This window comes from Orycteropus afer, unplaced genomic scaffold (assembly GCF_000298275.1).
Source record: "Orycteropus afer afer isolate SDZICR_OR568_19922 unplaced genomic scaffold, OryAfe1.0 scaffold00169, whole genome shotgun sequence".
NCBI lineage: Eukaryota > Metazoa > Chordata > Mammalia > Tubulidentata > Orycteropodidae > Orycteropus > Orycteropus afer.
The window spans coordinates 4,279,609-4,290,599 of NW_006921756.1; positions in this window are offsets into that span (position 1 = coordinate 4,279,609).

Below are 10,991 nucleotides of genomic sequence, written 5' to 3' on the forward strand. Positions count from 1 at the left end.
TACAGCCATTTTTTTTCTTCAGGAATTATTGCTTGATCATTGCTTCTCTGTGTGCATGTGTGCAGTCCACATGGAGGCAATTTGGCAGGAAACTATTCAAATTACAAATGTCTGTATTTTCTGATATAGCACTTACATGGAACCTTGAAACATGACAGAGGTGGCATTCCAAACCAGTGGGAAAATGATGGTCAATTTAATGAATTGTGCTGGGACAACTGCTATCTATGTAGAAAACATAAAATTGGACTGCTGGCTCTCACTCTACAAAAAAACTAATTTTAGGATTAACATGGAAAACAAAAATATAACTTAGAAGAAATCATAGGACAGTATCTGTATGACCTCTTAAGAATTTTGTAAACAATTCACAAAACCACAAACAAAGATGGAAAAAGATTGAGAGATTTGACTACATTAAAATTTAAACATTTATGTCCTTCAAAAGACACTATAAACAAAGTAAGGAAGAGAAACCATAGACTGGAAGAGGATATTTGCAGCACACAGAACAAAAAAAGTTATTAGTATCTAGAATATACAAAAAAGACCCTCAAATCAATTGCATAATGTAAAGGACCACTTGGAAAAGTGGCCAAAACATATGAAAAGTTAATGACAGAAGGGAAAACCAAATAGCTAACAAACATGTAAAAACAGTATGTCTGGTATATATATCTGTATCTCACAAAGGGCATGCATGGCAGGAATGCCTCTTGCAACATTATCTGAGTGAAAAAAAAAAATAATGGAAGTAACCTAAATGTCCATCAAGAGTAGAATTGAATAAAATGTGGTATAATTCTACATTTGTTGTTGTTATTTGCCGTCGAGTCGGCCCCGACTCATAGCGACCCCTCCTTGGGTTTCCGAGGCAGTATCACTACGGAAGTAGGATTGCCCAACCTTCCTTCCGAGGAGTGGCTGGTGGGTTTGAACCGCCAGCCTTCTAGTTAGCAGTCAAGTGCCTTAGGCACTATGCTACCAGAGCTCCTAATTCTACATTAGGAGGTACTATATTGTTGTTGTTGTTGTTGTTGTTATGTGTCGTCGAGTCAGCCCCGACTCATAGCGACCCCTCCTTGGGTTTCTGAGGCAGTATCACTACGGAAGTAGATTGCCGCATCTTCCTTCTGATGAGTGGCTGGTGCGTTTGAACCACCAGCCTTCTGGTTAGCAGTCAAGTGCCTTAGGCACTATGCTACCAGAGCTCCTAAAGACCTTATAGAAGATCTTAATAAAATATATATATATCATGTTGATGAGGTGCATAGCCATTAATTTGCTCCACATTAATCTATAAACTCAATGTAGCACCAGACTAAATGTCCTTCTTCCCTCACCTTCACCCTATTCCTTGTTGAGAACAATTGATATTTTTTCAGTTTGACGAGCTAAATTGGTGGTTCAGAACATAACATAGTGTGTCACACATAGCAAATACATATCAAACAGAATCCTTTACAATAGTTCAATCTACCACTCCACAATGTGGCCTTTCACACTTTGACATTGTTAGGGGTTGCTAAAAAGTCAGGGTATTGTGAGTGTGAATGGAATGAACAATAAACCGCTTATTCATCATGTGTGCGTGTGCATGGCTATGCTCACACACACATGCATGCCCGTGTACATGCACATGCACATGTGTATGATATAGATAAAGAGGAATACTATTTTCAATTTATAAATAAGAGAAAGCGGGAGAGTGTCTTGTCCAGGGTTCGTAGTAGGTCAGTGGCTGAAACAAGATTTGAACCTGAGTTTGCCCTGGAGAAGAAGGAAAAGTTGTGGAAGTAATTGTTATGAAGAAAGATGGAATGGGAGAGAGATGGGAAAAGAGAGTAGTGAAGGGATAGTTAGACAGTGAGGAGGCAAGACTCCATTTGTATCTGTCTACTGGCTCACCCATGATGGAGACAGCGTTGGCTCTTCCTGACACAGGGTCAGGAACACTTACACATTCTTTTCTAAGGAGAATTTACTTATCAATTTTCATGGTACAATTTCATTTTTCCAGTCTAGTGGGGTCCTTTGGCCAGCTTGGCACTTCCAACTCTGACTGCATTTCTCTGCCTTCCTATGGACAACCACAAGTTCATAAATGCCCAAATATAATGTCAGTTCTTAGGAGTTTAAACCAAGGGAATACCTGGGAGTTTGGTGTGGGATTAGTGCATAGGTTCTGCTTGGAGCAAAATCACACACTCTTCCAGGCAGTTGATGAGGAGACACTGAACCTGGCAAAATAGAGGCATCACTGAGAATGGGTCGCCACCTGGCAGATAGATTCACCAAGGATCTCATGGGCCTTGGGAGTGCTCTTCAGGCTGTCATTGTTGGCCTCCCTCACACTGTCCACCATTTCACCCCAGCCTCACCAGTCGGACACAGCCTCATCTGCACTCACAGACAGTGAGGAACAGTTCTTTGGGATAAGGTTGGAGACTTCTTGGCTGAACACACCTCATTCCTGTTGAGGAAACAGAATCACAGATGGATAAGAGACACATGATTTCATATGATGCTGGTGGCAGCTTCACTGTTGTGAGATAGGAGGACAGACCAAAAAGTAAGAGAGGCCATTGGTTTTCCTTCAGGGTTCTGGATTCTTTCACATCCATTGTTTAATCTTCCCAACAACTCTATGAGTGAGTATTACTAGTTTATAGAAGAGGAAAATGAGCATCAGAGAGGTTAAATTACTTGGCAAGGAAATTTAGTGAGTGTTTGGGGCCAGTGGTGATGGAGTCAAGATTCAACCTAGATTGGCAGACGATGTTTCTACAAGCATATTTGTAAGACTGTCCAGGTATATAGTACAGTTGACAAGGCACAAGGTTGTGGTGACTTCTTGGCCACAGCCACCTAACCGGAGTGAGCAAGTAGTTGGACCTGTGGGCTCAGGATCATGGTCCCAGGGGACATCAAGCTCAACTGGCATAACATACTACACAAAACATTGTTCCACATCCTACTTTGGTGAGTAGTGACCAGGATCTTAAAAGCTTGAAAGCGGTCATCTAGATGCAACGATGGGTCTCTCCTCATCCAGATCAAAGAGGAATGAAGAAAACCAAGGATGCATGGAAAAAAATAAGTCCAAGGCACTGGTAAACCATGAGATCCTCAGTCTATATGACCACGAGACCAGAAGAACTGGATGGTGCCTGGCTACCACTGTCAACCACTCAGAAGGGGACCTGTGTAGGAGATCCTGGATAGAATGGGAGAACAATGTGGAACAAAACTCAATATCATTTAAAAAAAAAAAAAAAAAGACCAGGTTTACTGGTCTGATAAAGCCTGGTGGAATCACTGAGACTATGGCCCCTAGCTGCCCTTCAGGTCTGGAATTGAACTCACTCCTGTAGCTTCCAGCAAAATAATAGACAGGCATATGGGCTGAACATTTACATCAGGTAGATACACTCCTCGGAGAGATCAATCATGGGAGGCTGGAAGGGCTGTGTATGCACAGGGAGATAGCTCAGAGGGCAGGAGTTCATGGGAGGGAAGGACACAGAGAAGAGATAACTATGGGGAGGAAGTGGGAAGAGAGCTGTTACATAGTGGGAAATTGCAGTCAATGTCATGAGACAAAATATGTATGAACTGTTATATGGAAAATGACTTTGCTTTGTAAACTTTCACCCAAATCACAATAAAAATTGAGAAAAATGATTTAACCTAGATATGTTTGATTGCAAAGTAGCTTTTTCTTCTACTATTCTATGATGCCTCATGTCAGAATCACATGGCAGGGAATAATAGCAGAATGATTGAAAAAGAGTAGTTCTGAATTTGGGGGAGGAGGCTGGAGCTACAAAGACAGTGATGGAATTCTGGAGCAGAACCCCAGAGAGTCCTGGAGGAATTTCAAGAAATCATGTCACCAAATAAGTCAGTCACAAAAGGACAAATATTGTATTAGTCCGTTATTGTAAAAGTTAAGGAAATGTTTATATATTGGAGGACATTTTCTTTGTTGGTTACCAGGGGTGGGAGGGAAGGGGAGGGAATGCGTTAGATAGATAGAGATAAATATTGATTTGGGTAAAGAGAAGGGCAATGTACCAAATGTGAGTGACCAATATGGCAGCATTGAGGATGAGAAAGACAGAGAGAGTTACATGGGCAGTACAAACAACAAATATGAACCCCTTTCTAAATACAATACTGAGTTGTTAATGAAAGCAAATATGGGTATAGGGACGGATAGATGGGTGAACAAGCTAAACAATTATGTATGTCTAAATGGAGAGTGTATCCAAGATCATATACAGGGTTGGCAGAAAATGGGCCTCTCGAAGAGTATGAAGGGATGGACACTGGGAGGAGGTAACTATGGGGAGGAAGTGGGAGGGGAGCTGCTGCATTGTAAATTTTGGTCAATGACATGAGACAAAGTATATGTGAACTGCTGTATGAAAAGTGCATTTACTCTGTAAATCTTCACCCAAATCCTAATAAAATAAATAAATAAATAAATAAAAAAGAAATCATGTCACCTAGGCCCCGGTCTTCAGCATACTGGCTACCTCAGGACATCAGGTCTTCTAGTCTTGTCTCCTTCCAGGTTGTGGACTCTCAAGCCCATGGCTCACTGAGCCCTCTGGAAAATCACTACATCACATCTAAGCTTGTGTCCACACATCCCAACCATCACCCTTTGGGATGTGGTGCTTGACCCGTTATATGGCTGCTGGCCGGGCATAGACATTTGGTTTCACACCACACTCCTTCTGTGAAGTGGGAGCCAATCCCTCAGTAAGTGGGAATGGGGAGTTTTAGAGGAATGGTGGCAAGGGGACATGCTTCCAAGAGCAGACAGCAGGCCTCATTGGGAAGGGATCATGTTCAGGGGTGCCAAATCCAGAGTCTGCTAAAAGTCACTCTCTCTAGCCCATAATTTCCATGTCCATGTTCCTGACTCCGGTGTCACACATTTGTGTACATGTGAACATATGTGTGTATGTCGTGGTATATGTGAATGTATAATTGGTGTTTGTGTATGGTATGTGTGTGTGTATGGGGTGTGTGTGTGTAGTGTGGTGTAGGTGTATGTGGGGTTTGTATACATTTTGCTAGGTACAATGACTTCACTGGGAGCTCTAGTGGCATAGTGCCTAAGGCATTTGACTGCTAACTAGAAGGTTGGTGGATAAAACCCACCAGCCACTCCTTGGAAGGAAGGTTGGGCAATCTACTTCCATAGTGATACCATCTTGGAAACCCAAGGAGGGTTTGCTATGAGTCAGATCTGACTCGATGGCAGTGAGTTTTTTTTTTTTTTAAGTGACTTCACTGTACCTCATCCTTTTGCATTAATTCACTAACTGCTGCAATGTAATAAGGAGCACCACAGGTCCTTCCATGGATCCCCACATCATTGGGATGATTTTCAAGGTCCTTTATAGAGCACTGGCTCTCCCTGACCTGGCCTTGATGGCCTCTTGGCCTTTTCTCTTGACATTTCCAATCATCACCCGTTCTACCTTTCCTCTTTCCCTCCCCAGGTGCTTGCCATTCCCAGATTGCTCCATGCTCCCTTACCTCTATGCCTCTATATCCTTCTGCCAGGAATGCCCCTCCTTCCTTCCAAGGGTGGCCAACACAGTCAAGAGTTACATCCTTCAAGAATTTTTCCCTGATCTGACCAGGGTATGTTGGCTGTGCAGACCTCTGCCATGGGGCATTTCCCACTCACCCATGACCCAACCCAACCCTCATTACCCATTTGTATGTCAGTTATTCTTCTACTAGACTGAGACCTCCTTGTGGGCTAGAAGTATGCTTCATCCATCCACGTATTTTTAGAGCCTAGCTCAGGGCCAGGCACAGTGTATGTATCTAGTGAATGTTTGATGAATGAATGAATGAGTGGTACTATGTTGGGGCTATGAGTGCTGACTCTGGGGTCCTGATGCCTGGGTTATAATTCCAGTTACTGTACTTACTAGCTATATATGACTATAGGCAAATTACTCATCTTCCTGTGCCCCAGTTTTCTCATCTGTAAAATGGAGCTAACTAAGAGTACCTACTTCATGGTGTTGTTATGGAGACTAAAGGAGTCAATATATGAAACCAAAAAAAATTGTACATGGGCCATGGTAAGTGGCACAATAAATATTAGTTTTAATAATTATTAATTTGATCACCATTCACTTCTTTTTCCATTAAAACATTCATCTTGTGCCTTTTTTCTGTTGGGTTGGCCACTGGAGTCACAGATAAAAATCAGATGTTCCTTGTCCTCAATATGGGCTGGGATTGGGGAAGACAAACACAGATCCCAACAGTTACATCCCCAGGGAGGATGCTCAGTGCTCACGGGAACATGGTTTGGAGTCTGAGAACTGACAGGGACCCCAGGCCTGGGGCAGACACTCTTGTCACAGAAGCTCACTGAGGACAAGGCAGCTCTAGGAAGAGAAGCTGTAAATGGGGACTGTCCCTGGGAGGCCCTTGGGGTCTGGGAGCCTTTGCTCAGCCTTCATGAGCAGCTGAGCCCCAACATCCAGACCTTTGATTTTTCATTGACTAATGCTACATTTCATTGAACAGAAGCTTCCTGTTAAATAAAAACAGATGAGGTTTTAAAAATAATTCTAATTGATTCCATCCTTAGAGTTCAAATCGGTAGCTCTTGAACCCAGCCAAGAGAGAAGAGCTGTGCATATGTGTGTATGTATATCTGAGTGTGTGTATGTACATGTACATATGGACAGATGATGGTAGCAGCCACTTTTCAAACACTTAAAAATGTGTCTGTCACAGCTAGACATTTTGCCTACTTGATTTTATTTCATCTTTACAGCATCCTTAGGAAGCAAGTGCTATCATTAACATCATTTTAAAATAAAGAGACTGAAGCTCAGAGAGGTCAAGTAACTTGTCCGAGGTCATAAAGCTGTAAGTAGTAAAGTCAGAGCTTGATCTCAGTCCTTTAAACTTCAAAGAAAATTAACTAGCAAGACACAGTGAGGGATTATAGAGGAGTGGAACCAGAAATCATTGTACTTGTTTGACCTGACAAAGGACCTGAGAGGCATGTGATAATCATAAAAAAATAACCATAGATAAGAAGGTTTTCAGGATGGAATATTCCAAGCAGAAGAAGTAGCAACTGCAAAAATCCCAAGGCTGGAATTAGCTTGGTGTGTTTGAGAACTAGAAAGAAGGCCAGGGTGTCTGGTGCGTGGGAGTGAGGGGGCAGGAAAGGAGATGGAATGGAGGGAGGCAGGTGTCTGGATTAAATAGGACCTTGGAGTACTTGGGTTGTGCAAAGGGTTAATGTGCTTTGCTGCTAAATGTAAGGTTGGAAGTTCAATTCCACTCAGAGGTGTGTTGGACGAAAGACCTAGGGATCTACTTCCAAGAAATCAGCCATTGAAAACCCTGTGGGGTATAGTTTTACTGTGATGCACATGGGGTCATCATGATTTGGACCTGACTTAACAACAACTGGCTTACTGGGTTTTGTAGACTACCATAAATAAACTGAATTATGTTTTAATTGCAATGGAGAGCCACTGGAAGTTTTTAAGGAAGGATGCAGGTTGATCTAATTAATGTTGATAAGGATTGATAAGGATTCAGTAGATACTAGGATGGTGGCAAGATGGAAGCAGAGAGGTCTACTTGGAAGCTACTGCAGTGCTTAGGAGAGAGATGAGGTGAACTGGACTAAGGTATTAACATTAGAAATGAAGCAGACAGATACATATTGGGAATAAATTTCTGAAGGACAATGTTTCTGGTGGATCAGATGGAAGGTATAAGGGATAGAAGAATAAAAATTGATTCTTAGGTGAGCAACAAGATGAATGGTAGAGCTATTAATTGAGATGCAGGAATGTTTGGAGGAGCAGGATTTGGAGGTAAATCAAGAGATGGACAGGAAAGGTGAAGATGCCAGTTAGCTATCCAATTCAACGCATCTGACATGCATGGCTATGGATTTAGATTTAGAGTAATTAGCATGCAGACTACATTTAAAGACAAGAGACTGGCTGAGGTCACCTAGGCAGAGAGTAGGGGATAAAATTAAAATGAGCTAATGGAAACCAGATGCATACTCATGAGTCAACTGGGAGGACTAACTGGTTTTCTTATAAGTTCAAAGTCCAGCCATTTATGATTATTTCAGGGCAACCCTGGAGACAGCAATAAGGGTTTCCAGGGAGAAGATCAGTGCTTTGTTCTTAGCTGTGTTATTTCTATTAATTCCTAATTCCATTCATGACTTCTCTTCACTGAGCCTCAGTTTATTCATCTGTAAGATGGAATAATAATATTCATGAGAGAAAAGAATGAATGAAAACAATACAAGTATGAGGGTCTCTACTATTGCTTTGAGTTGAACCAGGAAGGACACAAGATGGTCCAGATAAGTTGATTTTTTGGTTCAAAACTAGTTTCTCTCGAGATTGCTATAAAAACAAACAAATAAAAACCCCCACTGCCACTGAATGGATTCTGACTATATTGACCATATAGGACAGAACAGAACTGCCCATTACTATTTCCAAGTCTGTAAATCTTTACAGAAGCAGTCTGCTTCATCTTTCTCCTGTGGAGTAGCTGGTGGTTTTGAACACTGACTTTTTGATTAACAGCCTCGTGCCTTAACCACTGCACCAGAGCTCCTTTAAGATTGCTAGAGACCATGTAATTTATAAACCAACTATCTTAAAACTCCACCTTCAAAGGGACCTTCTCTTTAAGATTTTCTGTGATCTCTCCAACCCAGTGGCCTCCCACTGATGCTCCCACTTTTGGCTGTTCCCTGAGGAGTAGGAGGTGGGGAAAGGAAGAGGGACTCATTTGGTTACCAAGTTTTGGAAAAAGAGCTGGGTTTAAGTAGCTCAAATACCCCCTGTCTTAGGTATCAACCTACTTGCAGAGCAATTGTCCAGGCAATCAGCTTCCTTATCTACCAGTTCCACATTCGTCTTTCATATGGGTGAGCTAAACCTACAACTCTGTGGGCCCTGACTATCTCTTCACTCCTTTCCCTTCCTCCCAGAAGACACTATAGAGCTGAATTGAGAGATGCGGCTGGATTTCTACTCAATACAAGTTCATACACTATGCCTATGCTTCCTCTGTGCAGACTCTGTTATAGCCTCTCGGAGGAGATCAGACAATTGAACAGGCAATAATCAGTAGCAGATCCAAGAGGGGAGCTCACCCAGATCTGGTGTGTATAACCAGGATCCTTCCTGTGGTCAGGGTTTGGGTAAACTGTGGGCTGAGACCGCCAGGGACACACAAACCCAGACCCCTTTCCTGGACACCAAACCCTCACATGCAAGGTGGAGAGCAGACATTTTCACTGCAACTCCAAAGTTAACACATCCCTAGTGGAACCATCATCTTTCCCACAAGCCGGAAACTCCATCTGTATGCAAGGAAGTTTGCCACATCTCTCTATCTCCTCCCACTAGACTGTAAGTGCGGTGAGGGCAGCAATGATGTCAAATTCATATTTGTTTCCTTAGCACCTTGTATAAAGCGCCATGCATAGCTGGCCTTCAGAAGAATGACTGAATGACAAAACTGAGGCAACAGACCTTGAAGCTGTAGGATCAGTGACGAGGAAGGAAATAAACAAGGCAGGCTGGTGGAGTGATGCCAATGGGCAGCAGAGAGTAGCTCATGGTAGACCTGGTACTGTTGGGTATGGCCCTTAAAAATGGCTCTAGGACTTTGTGAGAACTGTGAGAGGGCTGTTTGTCCAGTTACCTCTAGTCCCAGTCCTGGAGTTAGACATAGGGGACTGAATGAATTGGCTGTTTACATGGGGAAATTGTAAATGGGAAAGATAAACACTGGAAAATTAGGCACTGACCCATGGACTCACCACTGGGACAGGGAAATCTGAGACAAAGTCATGGAAAAACTATAAGCAGAGCAGGCTGAGCTGCATTGTCCCCGAAAAGGAGATGAGGATAGTCATAAAAAATGACCCCTTTGAGTCAACCAGGCCAAGCCATGTGCTATTTTTAGTTGCCAGTATTATTTTAAAGCATTCCTCCTCCTTTAAATGCTGCCCTTTGCCCTCATGTGCAGTATGATTGGGAATAAGTCGCCTAACTTCCCTGGCTCTCCACCTCCCCATTCATAGAATGGGGTTATCTCCCTCCCTTCCTCCCTGTCAGCCAACTTGGAACTACTTGGTTAAAAAAGAACTTTTTGCTAAAACATTCTAGAACTCTGAGATTTTTATTTCCCCTCTACTTTTTATCCTGTGATGGAGGAGAAAGGATACAGGCTTTGGAGCTAGAATTCCTGTTCTCAAACTTTCCTAGCTGTGTGATGTTGGGAAAGTCTAGTCAACCTCTCTGAGGCTCCACTCAGATGTCTATAAAAGGGGGACTTGGTGGGAGTTGAGGGCTTTGCCTCGCCTCTTTTTATTCCACTTTCCTAATCCATTTCTCACTCTCCCTTTACGTAGTCCCTCGTCTTGGTGTGATAACTGTCTTTTTCCTTGTTCGTCCTGTGTCAAAACACCTTCATCCATTCTTTTCACAAATAGTCACCAGGCACCTGTCATCTCCAGGCCATGGGATGCTGTGGGCAACAGTGCTGCGGGGAGCATGCATGGAGGGAAGTTAAGCAGATTAATGTTTTAGGCTTATAAAATGCAAGGTGAGGAGAAGTGCAGGGACAATTGAGGGGTGCTCAAAAAACAATTTAGGGCTAGAGCACCCTAACTTGATAAACTACAGTAAGAGTTTGTATTTATTCTGAGGGCAGTTGGCGAGCCATTGAAAGTTTTTAAGCAGGGGAGTGACAGCTGGTTTCCCTCCTTGTATACCCCAATTTGGCTTGTAGACCATATGTATTTTTTTCTTTTAAAGCAAGAAATCAAACATTATAGAATAAATAAAACAGAATGTAAAAGTTCCCATTATCATTTCCCACCCAGAGAATTGTTAACAATTTATTGTATATTCTTATCTCTCTCTCTCTCTCTCTCT